This window comes from Dicentrarchus labrax, unplaced genomic scaffold (assembly GCF_905237075.1).
Source record: "Dicentrarchus labrax unplaced genomic scaffold, dlabrax2021, whole genome shotgun sequence".
Lineage (NCBI taxonomy): Eukaryota > Metazoa > Chordata > Actinopteri > Moronidae > Dicentrarchus > Dicentrarchus labrax.
The window spans coordinates 5,533,346-5,554,938 of record NW_026136716.1 but is presented as its reverse complement, the minus strand read 5'-3'; the positions used below and the strand labels follow the sequence as shown (position 1 = coordinate 5,554,938).

The following is a 21,593-nucleotide window of genomic DNA, read 5'->3' as shown; positions in this document are numbered from 1 at the left end:
ACCTGAAAGCTTCTCGTGCTCTTGCATGGATTTGAACCACTTCTACTCTCAGAGATTTCCTGCTGCCGCCCTCCCTGATTTATTACAGTTGTGATGAGCATTTAAATGATTCCACCCCTGCAGGGCATAGAAATGTAAACCCGGATTAATGGGTCATTAGAAATGTACCATTTTTTTTATCCTACAAAATGATTTACGCTTAGATTTTTTCCCCCGCCTCCCTACATGTGTGTATGGGAGACAGACCGAGAGGGAGAAAAAGAGATTTGTACCGCGAGTCACTTACAGATACACATATAATGTATTACACAGCATATGAAGACAGGTTTGATTGACATAATTACAGCTCATTTGAATGTGAAGTCCTCCATAAAAGATCTTTATTTTCTACAGATAACATCACTGTTGTACTGGCAAAGCTCTTTCATCATCATATGTTTGGTACAACTTCAAATAATGACAACTCATTTCTGATTAATCTGCTGATTATATTCTTGATTAAACGATAAAAAAATAGCAGAAAATAGTGAAAATGTCCTTTTGTTGACCAACAAACAGAGATGAAGTTTACTTTAATGTAAAACTCATCAGATTCTCACATTTGAGAAGCTAGAAGCATCAAATGTTTGGCACATTTGCTTGAAATAGGATTTCAAGGATGAATCAACTATTGAAACAGATTTCCTGTTGATCTACGAATCAATACATTTGAGTAATTGTTTCAGTTTGGTATATTTCAGTGTGCATTCAATGTGAGTGTGTTTTCTTCTGTAGGTTCTGCACTGACCTCAATAATAACTTCATCCTGTGTCCTGCTGTGTTGATTTACATTCTCGTGCTGAGTTCATCTATTTTGTATGTTTATGTGACTGAACTGGCTTTGTTCTTATTTACTGCACTCAATTTGTTCCTAACATGACCCAAATTCATCACAGATATACCATTCAAGTTTGATTAACATCAACATATGACCTTAGATGTAATAGTCTCTCTAATATACTTCTTCTTCTTATTCCAAAAGACAACATTTAAACAGCTTCATCCTAATTACGAGTAAATTATTTTGATTTACAAAGTTTGAAAATGAAATGTTTCATGCATGAGGCAGTATTATGCAATCAGCATGTGTTCCATGTGTGCAGAATGTGCTATATTTGTGTGTATTCATTTCCTGTGGATGTGATAATTGGCTGGTGAGCTACAGCGATCGAATGTATGTTTGATGATGATGCAGAGGGAGTGTCTATACTTTAGCGCACTGGCAGCAAAATAAAGAGATCGTAAATCCAGAGGGTGCTCCGAGTCCTCTGCAACGAGGAGTTCAGATGCTCTTTGTCGTAATTTATGGCATCAATCTAGGCTGCTAAGCTGACATCTTGCTGCCAGTCTACAGTATAGTGGAAATTAGAGCCACGACATTTAGTCCATTGATCGAACACAAAATAAATCGATTAATTGTTTAATTTCTCAAGAAAAAAAGCAGAACACTCTCTGGTTTTAACTTCTCAAATCTGAGAATTGAATTGCTTCCTTTGTTTTATTTGGTAGTAAATTTAATATTTACACCACCACGCTGACAGGAAGCAGCACGGTGGGCTGGGGAAAAACGTCTCTGACTGTCGGACCATCAGCAAGGCTGCGTTCTTTCTCCTCTGCTCTTCTCCCTGTACACAAACAGCTGCCCCTCCAGTCACCAGTCCGTCAGGCTCCTGAAGTTCACGGATGACACCGCCTACAGATGGGAGATTGACCATCTGGTGACCTGGTGCAGCCAGAACAACCTGGAGCTAAATTAAGTGGAGATGGTTGTGGACTTCAGGAAGTACCCAGCCCCACCCGCCCCCATCATCCTGTGTTGACTCCGTGGAGTCCTTCCGCTTCCTGGGTACCATCATTACCCAGGACCTCAAGTGGGAGCTAAACATCAGCTCCCTAACCAAGAAAGCCCAGCAGAGGATGTACTTCAACCTGCCAAAGACGATGATGGTGCACTTCTACACCGCCATCATCGAGTCCATCCTCACCTCTTCCATCCCCATCTGGTACGCTGCTGCCACTGCCAAGGACAAGGGCAGACTGCAGCGTATCATTCGAACCGCTGAGAAGGTGATCGGCCGCAATCTGCCATCCCTCCAGGACCTGTACGTCTCTAGGACCCTGAGGCGTGCAGGCAAGATTGTGGCTGACCCCTCCCACCCCGGACACAGACTCTTCGAAACACTCACGCCACAAGAACAGTTTCTTTCCGTCTGCAGCTGGCCTCATTAACAAGGCCCAGAACCCCCACTGACACTGACTCTTAAACCCACCCTGTATATATGCATTACATTAATGCACTTTGTTGGGTTTTTTTTATCTTACACATTGGAAATATCATTCTTGTACAGCTTTAGATCTTTCTATCTTTTTTTTAAATTTAAAAAGTACTTGATTTTCTTTGATTTTTTTATGCACCAATGTACCAAGACAAATTCCTTGTATGTGTAAAAACATACTTGGCAATAAACCTGATTCTCATTCTGATTCTGACCATGGGCTTGGGTGAATTGCATATAGCATTTTTCCACTATTTTAACATTTTGTAAACTAAATGATAAATCAAGAAAATAATCGTCAGATTATTCGACAATAAAAATGATAAATTATAGCTGCAGCCCGAGTGGAAAGGAACATTTGCCATGACACAATTTTCTTACATCACATCAGTCATCTGAACTGTTGATAAATATTTCGAATTCATTCATAAAGTGCTTAATGGTCCAAGTCCTACTTATTTATCAGATTTGCTTTTAGCCTATGATACTTCTATGTCTTCCTTTAGGTGTCAAACAGTTCACAGCAAGCAGTGAAGGACGTAATGAATCACACTGACAAGGAAATTACTGAAATACAAAAAAGAAGAAAGATGTTGACAAAGCCATGCTATGTCTTTATACTTGTAGGAAGGGGAGATGAGCCATCATATGTGCAACTGATTGTTTGCACACACAATATGGGAATAATATGGGACCAGTTTGGTTTATCTTGATGATGAGGAGGATATTAAATCAAACACAATAAAACATTTCAAGGATGACACAAAAAAGTCCTCTGTGGTATAAAGACAGCCAAGAGGACCAGTCCAGGTGACTGACACCATGCTACCGACACAATAAATACTTCTATCATCAATAAGTCAAAACACATAAGAAATCATATCAAACTGCCTACAAATCACAAGAGTGGGTAAATTTCTGCAAACTTGTGGCGCACTTAAGACTGCATTTATCATGTCAACCATGAAAAGAGATGGGTGTGTTACTGATAACCTGTCCAACAAATCAAAACAGTGAGATGATCTGAAACCGCAAAACCTGCTAAGTTTTACGACTAAAAATCAACCGACTATATTCCAACATTATGCCCGCCTGCACTGCTCCTTTAAACCGCTGAAACTTGGCTTTTAAAACAAAAGATCTTTTCTTCCATTGGCACTACTGAGCTCACACACACACACACGCACACGCACACACACACACACACACACACACACACACACACACACTTTGTATTTCCCTCACGTTTCCCTAGTCAGTCTTCGGTTTTAGAGAGAGTGTGAGAAAGAGACAAAGTGAGGAGAGAGAGTGAGTGTGTGTGTGTGTGTGTGTGTGTGTGTGTGTGTGTGTGTGTGTGAGTTGAGTGTTGGGGGGTGTCTAACCAACTGTGGTCTGTGGGAGATTGCATAACGCGATTAGACTGCAGGAATCTGAGAAAGAAGTCCTATTGTTCACAACCATGTGAGGGAGAGAGAGAGACTGTTGTTCAAGACCATGTGACAAGAGGTCAGAGTTCAAACACACAGTAATGACAACATGAGGCGAGCATCATACTCCTCAAAATCAATTCACTGTACAGTCTTTCTGCACTTGTTTCAGATCTAAGTGGCACCCCTGCTGTCAACGTTAACCCTGTTAAACCTCAACATTAAGCTTCAAAGATATCACACTAGGATCTAAAGAGTGTTTTAGACTCCACTGTGTGTGTGTTTCAGCCTCTAGTCTTATTCACTAATCTTTCAAAACTAATAAATATAGAATAAGTGGAAAATATGAGGAAACAAAGCTGTAACTAAACAAAAAGACAGCCATGCTATTGCTAATTTCCCCATGGGGTCAGGTATAATGGTCTCTTCTAAGGACTCAGTTTTGTGTGTGTGTGTGTGTGTGTGTGTGTAGCCGTGGGTTAAGAGCAGCAGGATCAGACCTCCTCTGTCTATTAATAATTAAACTTTAATGGTCAATATAGCCTGAGAGGCTGCGAGCTGTGCAGGATACACCAGGGGCGTTACACTGCACTACAGAAAGAAAGATGAAAGAGGACCAGAGAGAGAGAGAAAGGGGAAATGTGAAGGATGTGACAAGCAAGATAAATGAAATAAATGTAAAAGACAAAAGATGAACAATAACAAAAACTCCCGCTTTTTCTAACACTGGAGTCCTACAGTCAAAATGCTCATTTATGGCAGCATAATGAATATGGTAACCATATTGATAAAACAGCCTCAGAATCAGAATCCAGGCTTGTTTTGGATGGTGAGCGTTTGCGGTCAAGTTGGTTCCTCAACAATGAACTCATTTCTCACAGTGAAAGCCAAAAACTGCCATTAACTGTAAGACAGTCATAGTTTGTTCTATAAAAATACTGTAACGGTGCCAGTGACAAAGACCCTGACAGTGAGGATCAATGTTACTGATAATGTCAGCAACATTTCAGTGACATTATTGTGGGTAAAAAACTAAACTAAAAGGTAAAATGGCATGACATCTAAAGAATTCACACAATGAAAAAGAAGCAGCTTTGACAATATGTCTCCCTACAAATGTCACCTAGTATTTTATAGAGAGGGCAACTATTAAAATAACAGCTTTATCTCTTGTTCCGTGCAGTGCTAATGCAGGTAGTGATTGATACTGTGTTACATAAAGTAAAAGAGACCCCCCTAATCTGTGAATTTCTGAACAGACTGCTACTTATAAATAAAAAATAAATGGGTAATTAAGTCAAATGAAGAGCAGCTCTCTTTACTACATATCTTGCTTTGAAAGTTGGACATTCAATGAAAGTAGCATTGAAGATGAGGTCACTGTATGCAGGCGAGCTTCTTCAACTTCCCCCTAATAGAAGAATTTATGGACATTTCATAAACCACAAAGCCTAGTGAGTGAAATTCAACCAAAGATGAGGCAGCAAAACGTTCCAGAAAAATCAGCAAAAGAAAATGCTTACTGTGCATTTTTACCCACTACTGTTATGTGAATATTAGTAATTGGGTGCTAATAATGCAACTGACAGTTATTTGCATTATTGATTTTCCTGCCAATTATTTTCACCAATTTCCAAAGTGACATCTTCAAATTGTTTCTTTTGTCCAACCAACAGTCCAACACCAAAATACTCAACCAAAGGGACAAAGAAAAGAAGCAAATCTTTACATTTAAGAAGCCTGAACCAGCAAATGTTTGATATTTTAGCTTGAAGTGATTAATTGATTATGAGAATTGCATCTCTACTGGGTGAATCGAGATAAACAGATGACATAAGAGCGCCAGTCAAACCTCAAACAGTTGTGGAAAACATGATGGAAATATGGCATTTCTCCATATTTAATATATAAATACAGTCAATCTCAAGTACAGAATAAAACCAACAATCTGTCACACACAAGAAAATATTGAATTAATAACTGACGAGATGAATCTGATGAATGTGACTGGTTCTTTAGAGTTATCCATCTTAATCATTTGTACATTTAATAGTTTTAACTATGTGTCTTATGGCAAGCCACCTGTCCCATCATGCCACAGGGTTAGTTAGATGTTTAGGTGGTTAGAGAATGCAGCTTGAAGAGATGGAAAAGGGTGAAGGCACAGGAACGTGCAGCATATAACTGATACATTACGAATGTTGGCAGCGAAGCATTAATGCCAGTAATTACATATATGTAGGTTATTGATTTGCATTTGATTCTGTGTTGCACACAGAGATGGTCTGCTTTAGTTTCCCTCCAACTACCTCAAGGTTTTGTCTCATGTAACGCAACGTTGGTCAAGATTCACAGCTTTTTTCTCGGTGCCTCAACACTGGCTGCTCTCTGTTTTACTGCGGCTATAAAGCCAGACAGGGCGAGGCGGAGCTCTAATTTATGATTTCATCAATCTGCTCCGACTGAAGCAGCCTGAAAGACGGAAACATCCCTTGCAGCAAAGCAGCATTATCTTTCTAAATATCTTTGCCTCCTTGTTACACAAGAGACAATGCTGAAAAGAAGAGAAAGAGGAGGAAAGAAGGGGGTGAAGCTGAAAGACACCAGCAGCCGTGTTATAGGTTGAGTTGTGTGTGTCTCCCAGTGTGAATTAAAGGGGTTGTTTGATACAAGTGTGACAAGCCCATTTCTCAAGATAGTGTGAAAAGGTACTCAACTTTCTACTCAGCAAAAACAAAAACTTTATGTTTTGCATTCAGACTTAGGAAGCTCTCTTAATACAACAATTAGTCCAATGGGAAAATAAATTGTCATGGGTCAATTTTACACCGACCTGAGGATTATGTTAAAAGGACATTACACTCTTAAAAAACAACACAACTTCTCCTTTGTGGATGAAGAAATATACACCTGTCCCCTGCAATGAACGCCTTGAAAACAGAACTTCTTGGTAAACTAATCTCCTAACTTTAATGGGAGCCCGTAATGTTCTCCGCATTCATGCCAGCAAACATTTAGTAAGAGTGAGTGTTTGCAGTGACTTGCTTTGAAAAGAAACTCATTTACAGCAGGACATTAGACATCAATAAATGGATTACATTTGGAAGGAAACTTCCCCGACCAGACAGCTAGACAGCTCTGTTTGGGCAGGGCTTCCCACTGCACCACTACACACACACACACACACACACACACACACACACTGCAGCAACAGAGTAATCGACAGTCTAGGAGTTTTCCTGCTGATGATGGACTTTTCTTCTTTTTCTAATCAACCACTCCTCTCCTTCATCGCTCTGCCGTTCCTCCTACTCTTCCCCGTGCTGTCAGTGATAGTCTGACCTCGGCGACACACCCACACACGTTCACACATACCGTACTGCACATACCCGCAGCCTCTCTTTTACTGTCTTGTTCTAGCTTTCCCTTCAAGCACTGATGTACTAGAACTTAAACATTTAGAATATAATGAGTTTAAGTTTTACAGTTAAACTATAATTTAATAACAGGGTAACACAATACCGTGCAGCTGGCCATTACTCACTTTAAAGTAACTTCAACTGAATGCAGACTATTAGGTAAAACGTGTGCCAAACTAACTGTTTCCATTTTCTTTTCCAATTAACAACGAGCCGCTCTCATTAATTACAAAGCAGAAGCACAATGTGATTAATCAATTACCTGCTGAGCTGAACCTGACAAATCTTGATGCTAATTTTTTTCAGTGTAGATTTTAAATGACTGGTTGAACAATCGCCTCACTTAATAAAGACTCAGTCCTTGCTGAGTGATGTAGGTTGCTCATTTTCATTGAAGCCTAATCATGTTAATACACACGCTCTTTATTCGAGGCAAGGCGGGGCGCCATCACTGTAATATGCTGCGGGAAACCCTGGGTATAACCTACTGCTATAACAATGGTTGGTTACATTTCCAGTGCAGTCCTGCTGTATCATAGCATGTATCTCCTACTGCCTGTATAACATAGAAACATTCTAAGCTAACAAATCCTGCACTTATTAGGCTTTCTGTTCTATTTCAATAAAACAAAACACTGTAAATGAAGATATTAGACCCATAGTTACTCAGCTTTGTCTCCAGGAGCTGTTTTCTTAGGGACAGATGATTTGTTTATCTAAAGGCAGCAGACATCTACGGAACAAGGCATAAAACCAAACTTAGACACAAAATCTTAAAGATTGTAAGTTCATCTTTAATGGGACACAGATTTTAAGAATTTTCCTTCTGCCTCAATGTTACGACGCATTTTTCATTACGTCTCAATACACTGCCTGTTGCTGAGAGCATCCCTCATTTAAATCCCCATAAAACTCGAATGGACCATCGCCTAACAGCTACTGCACTGCACTACTCCCCAGTCTGTCTCTGCATCTGTAAGCCTCCCAGGAAATCTGCCTCCGCTGCAGACAGACGCAGGGAAAGACACACCCATACGACATAATACCCTGCAGTAAAGAGGAAGAGAGAGTGAGTGAAAACGTGTGGGTTTGAGCAAATGAAAGAGTGATGGTGACATGGTGAATGTACACATTATGAGTTGCTGCAGAGAGAGAGAGAGATGAAAATGGGAGAGATCCATTTCCAGCTCCCAAACTGCGGATGAGACGGTTACTGCAGCGGGTTTGTGTCTCTTAATGTACTCGTGCATGTTTGTATCAACGTCTCCACAACAAATAATGAACACTATTTGCTGTGTTTGTTAACCATGATGTAAAAGTGAAGGATCTTTCTCTATCCTTTATGCAGATACAGACCATCAATCCACCAGTCCGAACTGCTGAATACTGCCGTTTAGCAGCCCATGTCTTGATGGATGTTGTAGTTTTATTGCGTCTCTTGCGATTAATAGCTGTAGTCCGTCAATACTTTATGGTACTGCTTGCTCAGCTCCTTTTAAAGAACTCAGCAGAAAGTTCCCTCAGAGGGACTTTAATGTATAAGTTAAAGTGATAATCAATGAGGTAGATTTTATTTCCATTTTGGCATCAATTTGGTGAATTTTGGTGAACCACTCATTGCTGTGGTACTTTGCAGTGCCCTTCCTCAATGAAACAGCTCAATAAACAGTGAAGATGGTCACACGTGTTGAAGTGGCACTGTTTCTTTGTGTGTTCACACATGGAGATTGGAACCACTAAAACAAACAATAGGTTCATGTTCACCTAATTTATACATGAAGACTTTTAAAACTATAGTTTAATTCTGTAAACATTGACACAGATAATGAGAACTTAATTTCCACTTAAAATTCTGGGAAGCAGGAAGATTGTAAGCTAAATAAAGAGATTTGTATTCATTATTATTAGGATTAGTAGTAGTAATTGTAGCAGTAGAAGCTGTAGAAGTGAAAGCAGCATTAGTGACTCTTTGAAGGTATTAAATAAGCAATCTTCCAGAAGACATTTTGACCCACCAGCTGTAACCTTAGAGGGATACTCTAGAGATTTAGTATAGCACTTCCATAGTTCCAAGTTGAAGGACTCACGAGAGGCAGAGGCAAAAAAATAATGGTCAGAATCTATGCGACAGAAAACAATTTCCACCTCAACTTCAGTTTGTAATGGATGCTTTCTTTTACAAGCTTTAAGTTTTAAGCCCAAGTGGCAGAAGCTGTGATCATGAGGATCATTTCCCCAGATTCTGGAAACCTTCCTCCAAAGCCACAGATGACATCAATACTAACCATGACATGCAAACTGAACTTCATGTATGCCCCTTTAATGATGCCATTAGGCAGTTGTTAATGGTATTAGTTACACTTGTGTCAAAACTTCTATTAGAACGGTCTCTGTTGTACAGTGGTATGTGTGTATGTATGCATATTACCACATTTATACATGATATCTGTATCTGAGCAGGTTTCTGGTTCAGAATGCTATCAGATCAGCCGTACCACATCGGCAGGTCGCCTCTTTCTGCCAACTCAAACTGCAAACCTGGCGAAAAAGCTACATTGTTGCATATTGATCAGCTCTACACACACACACACACACACACACACACACACACACACACACACACACACACACACACACACACACACACACACACACACACACACACACACACACACACACACACACACATCGTTCTCTCTCTCTGGGAAATAGCTAAGCCAGCGCTCTACATTCACTGTATGTGTAGCACTCATGCAAAAATGCATCAGTAGGAGGGATACACACACACATTCCATACGTTATGCATGCATCCTTCGCTTTCCATTAGACTTCTCATGCATCTATAATGCAACCCACATGCATCCAGAGAATTCCTCTGCTAGGGAAACAAAGGCACTTTCTCTTCATTCAGCAGCAGGAACACAGACGCATGTGGAAGTACATACACAATTTACAACTGCATGTATGCAACAGAGAATGAGGGAGAGGCTATACTACGACAAAACATACATCTTTCATATCATCGCGTTGAAGGGAGACACTGTCAGCGCTGCTTATCTGGACCCGAGAAGATTCAGGACCACTCCTCTTCAATAACACATTGCCTCCAGTCAGTTTTTAACATCAATAAATCATTGACACGTTCAGGGTGCTGCCAGTTGACATAGTGACCAAAAATCAGACAGAAATCAGCCACAGGGCAGGTGGAGAAAGTAACGAAAGAAAATTCTGAATATTCTTAAAAAACGCACCTTCTATAAGTACAGTGAAAGAGAAAACAAAGTGACAACATGAGTAACAATAGAGTTTAAACATCATCAGTACTAACAGCACCAATGGGACAAGAGAGAAAATGCCCATTATCCTTTATTATTATTGTATTATTATTATAATTATATGTTTTATTTTGTTAGATATTTTTTTTTATAATTGGAGGAAGTGGTAATGACATTGATTAAAAAAAGTCAACTAAAATTGTAAATGAAACTTCTATTTTGCAGTTCACCCCTACAGGTTGTTGACTTACTATGTCCTCATAGCTGTCAAAAGGAGCTAAAGAAGCATCCATTAATCTATGATCACGTCTGGAAAAAGGTTGTTTGTTATGATGCTCGTCTCCTTTTCTACTTTAGGAAGCTGCATCAGATCCAAATCTTTGATATGTTTTGGGGAAATAAAGCCGACAAATAAAAATAACCGTTCTGCAAAATCCACTATTTATACAATGATCCAAATGGTATTATGTAAAATAGTGCTATATTTGCTAAATGTTGTACCGTGTAACCTTCGAACAGCAAAAAACATCCAACTGTGGCTCCTTTCGCTCATCTCTCTGGAATAATAATATGCTCTCTGTTTTCCATTTATACTGCTCATCCACATGCAGCCAACCCAGCAGTTGTAAATTATGAATTGATTTTGTGTGTGGGCGTTACGTTTATTATGGTAATTAAAAAAAAAAAAAACTAACAACAACAGAGGAGGAAGAGGAGGACAGAATAATTTCCTACACTTGAATTTCTCCCCTCTTGAAAATGACATCTCACTCTCTCTGTAGGCTTTTCACTTTCAGGAAGTTGATACTAAATCACTAAAGTTGTGGTAAAAAAAAAAAAAAAAATGGATTCATAGGACCGGGTTGCTGAATTCACATCACTGGCTTCCTGGCTGACAAAGGAAGATGAAAGGATGAGAATGAGTGTGTGTTGAGGATGATCTGTTTTCTGGGTTTGTTACGAGTTTCTGTCTGCCTCAGCTCCACATCACGAGGGAATTAATTAACTTAATCAGAGTGAGACTCTTTCATGCTTCTCCAAAAACCTGTGTGTGGCGTATAGGTGTAGTTTTGTGTGTGTGTTTCTGGCATCCTTTCTTGTGTTGTTTGTTTGAAGATAGACTGAGATGCAGTGTGCAGTCCTAATGGTGTTAAAGATTAAAGATAGCTATGATTCAAGGGATCTGATTTATAAATTGCATGTCTAATTATCTATTTTGTGACGATCTGATGTTAACTGAGAAAAGCTTTGAAATCCTTCAAAATAAAAACAGCCTTATGTCGTTGTCCATCCACCAGCCTGACTACTCCGTTAATTCTATCCAGACATCTCAATTTAAGACCCCTGCCTATCTCCTAAGTTTGTTTGTTACTTATTGTAATTTTGGATTGATAATTTCCTTAAAATCTGCTGTCAAGCCCATGTCAGGCACCACCGTCTATTCTTCCTCTCCCCTTTCCTCCATCCAGTACCTTTGCAGCCTTTCTCTCCTACTTCCTCACTATCTTTATTCATTCCTTCAAGCACTCCTGTCTTCTCAACTGTACTTCTGTACACTGATAATGATGTTGTTTCACCTCTCATTTTCCCATCCAATCTCACTGTCCATAATGGAGAAGTCAAAGCACTGTTCGCGTGCGTGCGAGAGATTCCATTACCGACCATTAGAGTGAGCGCTAAATACGCTATGTGGCACTTAATGTTTCTGCTTCCTCCTCCTGTTTTATATTGGATGAGGTAATAATGGAGAGAATGAGGAGAAAAAATGACAGAGAGAAGATAGAGAGGCATGATCGGACGAGGTGCCAGAAAGAAAGTGCTTCGGCTACAAAATGAGGAAAAGGGTTTTAATTTTTAAGCAGCTATTCTTTCTCAATTTCAGGGCAATTATGGAACGAGACTCTGCTCGTCATTACATCAGACTCTGAGTGAGGAATCAGCCAAACGATTTTGCTTTCTTGCACAGAAGCGACGCTCATCCTACATTGATTCGTCTTCTTCTCCTCCCCCTCTTCCCCATCTCTCCCCTAATACTTCTCCATCTTCCTGTCCGCCCCCATCCCCCTCTCCCATGCACTTTCATTTCTCTCTTACTCTGCCACTCTTTTTTTTCTCTCCCTAGAACATATTCCTTGTCTTGCTCTTGTTTTCACGCCTCGCCTCTACCTCTATCTCTTTGGCTTAATCGCACCGCCTCTCCTTTCCCCAGTGGTCTGGTTTTCCATAGTGTCACTGGCAATCTTAATGGTTCTCTCTCTCTCTCTCTCTCTCTCTCTCTCTCTCTCTCTCTCTCTCTCTCTCTCTCTCTCTCTCTCTCTCTCTCTCTCTCTCTCTCTCTCTCTCTCTCTCTCTCTCTCTCTCTCTCTCTCTCTCTCTCTCATATCTCGCCATCCGTTGTTATTTATTATTCATGAATCTGGTACAGAGAGAAAAAAGAATAAAGATGCATCGGCAGCTTCAAGAGGACCCCTCTGCCAGTATGTGTGTGTGTGTGTGTGTGTGTGTGTGTGTGTGTGTCTGGCTACCGCTGGGCTCTGCATTGGCGAGAAGTAGCTTCAGACTGATTTTGCTGCCGTGTGCTTGGCAGGACGTTAGACTGAGTAGAAAATACAGCGTCGGTGTGATGATGCAACGATGCTCAGCCAATTTGGGGGTTTTACACAGCAAGAAAATATATTACTCGCACTGAGTAAAAGAATCCAAACAGTGTGCTGAATGTTATATAACACAATTGAGGTACAACAACTGGACGGTTGTTTGGGTTTCAGGAGAGTTTGCACTGACAGGGGTTTCAGGATGCCAAAAGAAAGTAAAACCATAATATTTCTTGTGGAGTCTGTAGTTCAATAAGATAAGATTATAAGATTCTGATGGATCTAGCAATTTGGAACCAGTTCTCAACTGGAACCAGTTTTGGATTACCGTCCCTAGTGAGGATGTGCGGTGGTTAGATAATCTTGTACTTCTATTATCAGCAGCCACCGTACTTTCTACACTTGTCACAAGGGGTGTTCAGTTAGTTGCAATCAGCAACTTCACCACTTGATGCCACATATGCACCGGCACTTCAATTAGGTATTTCATCCACTGTTGGGTAGTTTAATCTATAAATATGCATCACATTTAGTCATATTTTCTGTATGAACATTTTTAATTTGTCAAGCAGCAAAGTGGAGTAAAAGTAAAAAGAGGCATAAAATGAAAATACTAGTAGTTTAACAGGAACGGTGCTTGATGAGATGTACTTGGTTAGACCCCACTGATGTGAAATCATAAAAAAACAACAACTTAAAAAAGGTGCTTTTGTTCAATATTGACCTTAACTATATATGCCTATAAATAAACCTCACGCTTTACCCATGCTTACATCCTGCTGAGCCCACGGCTGTTTATGTCCTCTGTAATACAAACTGACACACACACACGCACACACACGCAGGCACGCACGCACGCACACACCAGTCCAACTACTTTCAATTCACTCACTCTTATTCATTAAAAAACAAACCATTTGTCAATATGCATACAGACAGACCCGTTTTAATCAATATGCCATTTCATCTGCAGATGCACAATGTTAGACACACTTGCCCTCCTTTTACAAAAGTTTCTTCCGTTAGTTTTTTTCACAACGTCAGCAACACTGATTAATGTGGTTTTAATTTTAATTAATTCATTTTGCTGATTAGATCAATTTGTCCAGCTGTGTGTCTGTCAGCACGTTCAATCGGTCCCTTTCCTGCAAATCAATAAGAGGGGCCGCCCCTTCATCATAGCTTTTAAGTATTGTGTCCACTCTTAAGGCTGTTTGAAGCAGCTTCAAAGGGGCCTCATTCATTCTGTATTCAATCCATTTCCATCCCCTTTGAATGAAACTGCTTTTCAGTAACTAAAAATAGTCATCAGTCCCAATTAGTGTCAGTAATACCATAAACAAACCTTTAAAAAAGGAAAGACAGTCCGATTTTCCTTTCCAACCATGTTTAGTTGTATGAATCTAGTCCACTTCAACCAATGTAGTAATTTAATTACGCAGCCAGATAATGGACGAGGAAAAAGCATATTTACAAAAAACATGAGAGATAAGTGGTGTAAGTAATACTTTGCACAGGCACAAGAACAAAACCTCACTAAACCATCACCAACTATTTTAAAAACATTAAAAAGACAATGTAAGACTGTCCACCATACTCCTAAATATCTAAACGAAGTAGACTGCTAAAATGAACAAGCAGGGGAAAACACAATAGATATGTTAAGCTATATATCTGTTGCAAAGACAAAATTCTACAAAACAAACACACACAAGCAAGAACCAGGATGCTTTTGAATATACCTTTGCTATATTCATTTTTCTACATTGAGGTCTCTAGCAGCAATGTCTCTCTGTGCACTGGTCCATGTGATGTGTGTCTCATCCCAGTGCTGTATAAATGTTAAGTCTAATTGTAAGGTCTGCTTCTCCAGCCAGACAAAAGGACAGGCTGCTTCACGATCAGATTTGGAGATGAAACTGACTCTTTAAATGCTCCCAGTTGGGTCTGAAGGCTCCACCGATCCTCCGCAAAACTTGACTCTTACCAGTTGCCCCATTAGGTTCTTATATGTCCTCTGAGCAGATATCTTACAGTAATGTGTGTTGGGACTGAATGAAGTTGAAATCTTTACTGAATTTATTGTTGTGCTGGGGCTGAAGTGATGGAAGGTGGTGATAGACCGATGAAATGTCCAAATTAAGCAACATTTTTCATTTATATTTGGCAAAGATCTTTTACTCCCATTCACTCGTGTACAGTAAGTTGGTATGAGGAAGGACAGAGCGAGTCCACACATTATCAGTCGTCAGGATATCTAATCAAAATGGCTTTCAGCGTTATCATTCCCCAAATCTCTTCCCTGGTCCCCTGATTAGGTTTTGAGCTTACAGTAAATTCATTTTCAGTAGTTTACACCAGTAGTTCCCAACCTTTTTGCTTAGGGACCACTTTTCTATCATTGAGTAAACTGATTAAGTGACATATTTTATGGATATTACATATTATATTCATGGAGTAACATTAACAGTACAGAACAACTGATAAACTGTACAATGAACCCCAACAGTGAACACAATAACGGCAGGACGTTTGTGTACATTTTGGGCCGATTATTTCCTTTTTAAACAATCATACAAGTTCAGTGTTCTCTCCTCATTGTTCTATCACCTCTATTGTTGTTTTAACACCATCCAATAAAAAGTACTGTGACGTTGCAGGTGACCGCAATGGAAGCTGTGCTTTTTGGTGCTGAACCTGTCCTAAATTTCAGGTAGGAACTGTTAACCGTTAATCACAAAGTGGTTGCAGACTGCCAAGTTTGCCTTCTGCTCCTGTGATAACTCCAATGAAACGCAGGGAAACAGATGGCAGCATTGGGGAAGGCAGGCCTGGCCATGTTGTATAGCACACTCAGTTGTTTAATTTGAGTTTTCTCTAGATCCCCAGTCCCTATTTAGTAGTCCCACCAGGAGGATCCAGCATTTTGTTGATTTTACTATTTCATCTTTCAATTTCTTCATCATCATCTTTCAAATCTTGTGATTTTCTAGATAGATTTGCCACATGGTTCTGTAGGTGGGCAAGAAAGATGGCCAGTAATTTTCTGGTTCCTCTCCAACTTGTATAGTTGACTCTTTTCTCATCATGCAATCTGCCAGCACCTCTGTTTATAGATTTACTCTTTATTTTGGCCTGCTACTGCAAGTCCATGTCTTTTGGTTGCTGGAGCCCACTCACTGTTGTTTTCTCTCTTCAGTCCATCACAATGTGTTTCATTTAACTTAATACTTACAGTATGCTTTGTTTAAAATCATAAGCCATGAACCGTTCTGGCACAAGGTGATCACGCTTTTGCTGTTCCTCGACTCTGAAGCTACACTGTGGATGAATTAATTCACCAAACACTAATCCTATCCCCCTCCAAACAATAAAAATCTTTGTAATTCTTCACACCATGGTAACAAGTCTATGAATGACAGCTCATTTTCTCAAGCGACTCGTCTGCTTTTTCGAATGGTGGCATGATGTCTCCATTCGGCAGGAAGCACTCGAGTTGTTGTGCCACTGACTGCAGAGAGACTTGAACTATTTGAGGGGAAGGTTTGGAAGCCTATTCAAATTGAATTTTGCACAGACTGAGGAGGAGTAGAGGAAGACAGCGGGAGAGAGGTGGGGTGAGTTGTGACATAATGTTGTGAGGCAGGGCTCTGTCTGCTGGGACTCCCATGATGCCGCTCGGTTTCCTCGTAAACATGCTGCTACCAGCTAGGTGAGGCAGCTGCTATTAATAGCCCTTGCTGTACCCACCACACCCACTCACCCACCACGCTGCACACACAAACACACTCATGCATTAATGTATGCAGCGACACATGCATGAAAACCGCCGCGCTCATACATAAACAAACACAGGTGCGACACACACGCTACCACACTGAAAAGCTTTCCTCTCTTTTCCCGTCATCCGTTCCTCCCTTCCCCCTCTGGATGGCTCTCCATTGTACTTTCTCTCTCTCCCTCCATCTCCTCTTGGCAGCACTGCTCCTTCTCCTACTTATCACATGCTCTATAACAGATGGTGGATATGATAATTACCAAACAGACTAAACAGTAAGCAAATGAAAGATCCTCAGTGAGCCCCTCACTGTCTCCCTCTCTCTCTCACACACATATGCTTTTGCCACCTCTGACAGTCTGACAAGTCATGATTTCTGCCATTTTTAGGAAGTGTTAAGATAATGGAAACACGCATGCACACTTTCATTAGCTAAAGATTAGAGATATGTCATACTCTTTCCATAATCACAAAGCAGCAGCAGCAACGCTTGTGCACAGAGCAACCAAACCAAACGTGCACCTCATTACAAACCAGAATAATACATCTTCTCCTGCCCTCTTTTTCTCTTCTCTCCCCCAGTCTCTTTTGATGTGCGGCTTTTTTCTCTGTTTCCAGTACTGTAATAAATGCCCTATTTCTGTCATGCTATGGCAATAGTACTAAGATGATTATTGGTTTCAGGTATTAAAAGATAAAAAGGTGTGATAGCTGCAAACTGCAGCCATGTACTGTAGGAAGGTCTCCACATGCAGCTCCAGTTTTGTGGGGTCATCATTACAAACTTGAGTCATTCAGACAAATGTTGAGAGCTACACAGATTTATTTATTATTTATCCTTTTCTCAATTGTCAAGTATGTCAGGCTGAATGTAGGAAATGAAGGTTATGCACTGTAGTATCACGTACAACACATTGATAACCGATTGTTTTCTTTATGCAGAAACTTATTTGTGCATCTGTGATAGGGAATTAAATATATTTGGACCAGCAAAACAATTTAAACAGGTACAACTTGGTATTTGCTAAATCTTTTTATTATATATTGTAAGTATTGTGTATGTTTAAGGTGTCTGGATATACGATTTAACCAATCAGAAACAAGCATTTTGTGGCAGATTGTAACTAGCTTGCCTCACTCTCCCTTTCCCCTTTATCTTAAGCCAATGTTTGGTTTGTCTGTTCTGGGCTACTGTAGACCCATTCCCTCTGTAGATAAGAAAGGCTCATTCTAAGGTAACAAACACAACAATTCTTATTTTCAGGTGATCATACACTAATGAAAACATACCTATGAATATCATATTGTATTCCTGCCAATAGATCCTCCTGAATGTTACACTCAGGACCTTTAAAAAGTAAAATACAACTAAATCACTGTGCTGAATAAAAATGTATTCAAAGTATATCACAAGAGTAAAAGCAAACGAAGAAAGCCACAAAAAAAGGCCTAGTTACTACAGGCACCCGATGCTCACCACAGATTGACATACAGAGACTAATAATGCATGGTTAGCTATGCCTTATGGGAAATATCTACAGTTAGACCGTATATTTCAGTGTGGTCGACTGAGTCTGCTCATTAGAATAACATATGAACACTGTAGAAATCATGTTTATTTAAACAGGGAGGGTAAAGTGCTGACAGTACTGAAAAGGACCGTCATGTCTAAATTACCTACATTAAACGGTGTAGAGGAGTTTTAGTACCACTTTTACATCAAAAATTTAAAAAAACATCTTCCGGGAATTATTTCCTGGCATTAACGATGTGGATTAAAGAAGCTGCAGCAGCCCGGCCTCTGCTGGTGGAGCATGAACCTGTGGTGGGGGCTCTATATCATCATTATAACATAAATAATAGCTCCTGTTTGAGGTGTGAATCTGCCCCCAAAAACATTTACACCTGCTCCTCTTTCTGCATTCTTTCCTTCTCGCAAACATCTTCCTCTCCTCCTCCGGTGCCTCTTTGTGCCGATGATTTCGACGTCCTTCATTGTCTCTCCTGAAGCTGTACACAAGAATTAATGAGGCTATATTTCAGAATTAAGACAAAAATAAAGCCATGTCCCCTTTTCTATCTCGCCTGCCCTCAGATTTTAATGAAGCTCTCATGAAGTGAAGCACACCGTCTGAAAAGAAATCTGATTTTTCTAATTGCTCCAGTGTGGACATATTTGAAGTGACACCTCTGGTTTTGGTTGAGCACACTTATCACTAATACTCTCCTGCCTCTCCTGTGCTGGAGCTTCGTGTCACAAATGCAGCAAAGGTAATGCTTATATCTGTATGCCCAAAGGAGAGACTGTACCCATATCTCTGGAACTCTTTTCCTCTTCAGACCTCCATCCTCTTCCACTTACTCTTTTCTCCATCTCTTACTCTATTGTCCTTCATCCCCTACCTTCCTCTCCCCGCAGTGCATAGCTATATTTCACAATCACAGCACCAATAATTACTCTTTTTTTCGTGTCAGTCCTCAGGTGTGATCATGTCCCCCCCCCCCCCCCCCCCGCATCTTTCTGTACACAGGAGAAATGGCCAGGGTTGAGATGTGTGTGGGTGTGTGTGGTCCCTCAGTGCTTGTTTTGCCAAAGGCTGCCTAGCCTATAAATCTACTGCTATAATTCGTTCTATTCATAAACACACATCCATCTTGATACAAGCTCGTATTTAACGTGCAGCGAGAGAGCCGGCCGAGCACACAATGACACAAACAAGGAAAATATCTATTACTCCTCTTTGTGAGAGTGCGTGTGTGCTTTTGTGTAAATGGCAGAGAAGAACTATTTACACCCACACAAGCAGCAAAAAAAAAGCAATTACCTAAAGAAACAATGTGTTCGCTTACTGCAGTGCATAAGCATAATGCACCATCATTACCTTTAACTTTCATATATACTGTGTTCCTAATGTAAATTTGTATGATTGTAATGTAACTCTCAGCCACTTTGGCTAAATGGTGCTTTATGCCGACAAAATAATTAGCTATATTTATTGGAGCGGACACAATTTATCCAAAGAATCCATTATTATACTGATTATTATACATTTGAGAAAGACCGGGAATGCAGGGGGGAAAGAGGGGATGACATGCAGCAAAGGGCCCTGGAGCTGGACTCTAACCCAAGCCTTTCACAGTGAAGACTCGACACATCGACCCGGTGAGCTACTGGAGCACGCCAAAGTTGAAGTTTAATGCTGAAGCAGCTGATACCAGCCCAGATCTGTCTGTGTGGTTTGGTGATTTTCAGGAGAGAGGACGTTTTTTTTATTTATTTATTTTTATTATTTCCTTGTATTTGATGACCGCAGGATGTCCCAGACATTCTTGGCAAAAATTGTCAAAAAGTACATTTCTTTTGCAAATATGTTTGATGTGTGACACAGTTGAGCTTTTGTTGCAAAGGAAAGATTGATGAAAGAAACATTTGCTTATTTTGCAACACAGAACAGAGAAAAATAGGCTAGTGAAACATGGGCCAGGACTTAAACAGCTACATTCACTTATCATGTGAACTTTCAGCCACAGTCTAACCTTATACCAGTCTTCCATCCACTCAGGGCACCATCAAATGGCATCTTTCTCTCTCCCCTCCATCACCTTCTCAGTGAATCTATATTTCCTGTTACTTGTGATCTTTGATCCGTTATCTGCTTTGGCCCTGGGGTTGATATCAAGAAATTACACTCAAATCTTATTTCTTCTGGGTTCACCCGGGCTCAAATGGCCACTAAATCTTATTTTCTCATCCCCCGTTGGCCTCTAACCGAGTTTGCCAACCTACGACCAGGAACGAGAAGGGTTTTCCACAACCTTAACCCTTAAGGCCAGTTACACAACAACTACAAACAGGATACTGAAAAAAAAGTGAAAGGTGCCTGAATATGTGTACCACTGGTGACCTGAAATAAACACTTTGGCTTTATATGATTGCCTTTAACTATGGCATTGTCATTATAAATCCTAAAAATGTAGCAACATAAATCCTACATTTCCTCTAAAAGTGAGCCTTTGGAGAGTGAAGGGAACAATATCAGAGTTTAGAACCAAAAGGATGCTATTTGTCATTTTCAATGCTGTATTAGACACTGAAATCAGTCTGTGTGAGTGTAAAATTAGAGATGCATGGTTCCTGAGGACCTAGGGTGATGTGTTATCACTTACTGGCACAGTGGATCTTGCCCTGTTGGCCACATTTAGAAAGGCTCTTTAAATCTTATTTCATCTGCGTTGGTTGATGATAAGTGGGTTTGCTCCTTCCAGGGAAGACTTGCAGAGTTCCTGGAAAGACAGAACAATGTCACACAATCACTGTTACAGATCTAGATGTTTGTGCGAATGTTTTCTTTCGAGATATAACATTAATGTTGCACATGAAGGGTTAGGGTTCGTAGGGTTCGTAGGGTTGCTTCACTTGAAGACAATGCTTAGGAGGTTAATTGTCCTCCATCATCACAAATATAGAAAATGCCTTCTAGTTGCACTTTTTCCCAGATTCGACTGAGTAAACACTTGCAGAGAAGTAAACGCTTCATTCAACAGGGCTGTCTTTGTCTTTGCATGCCACTGAGCAGTAGAGTTAGTTCCCTGCTTTGACACGAAGCCACAGTGGACTGTTGTTGTTGCTGGGGCCGCCCAGCATAGTAATTACTGAGGGGAACCCTGAAGTACAAAGACCACAGAGAATAAGAGAGGGAGAAAGTGCAGGAGAGAGTAGCCAGGATGACAAACTGTTTCCTGTTGTAGTTGAACCCAGTCACCTACATAGAACTACACTGCTTA

The 21,593-nt window shown here is 40.3% G+C and overlaps 1 long non-coding RNA gene across 3 annotated transcripts in view; it reads right to left on the bottom strand.

Annotated features, from left to right (window-relative positions):
• The window catches only part of LOC127378538 (uncharacterized), a 184,572-nt gene that overhangs the window by 152,548 nt on the left and 10,431 nt on the right, over positions 1-21,593 (bottom strand). For all 3 annotated transcript variants that reach the window (XR_007888069.1, XR_007888071.1, XR_007888070.1), the window contains exon 3: positions 20,976-21,092. This is a non-coding gene — a long non-coding RNA (uncharacterized LOC127378538). The remainder of the gene's footprint in view (positions 1-20,975; positions 21,093-21,593) is intronic.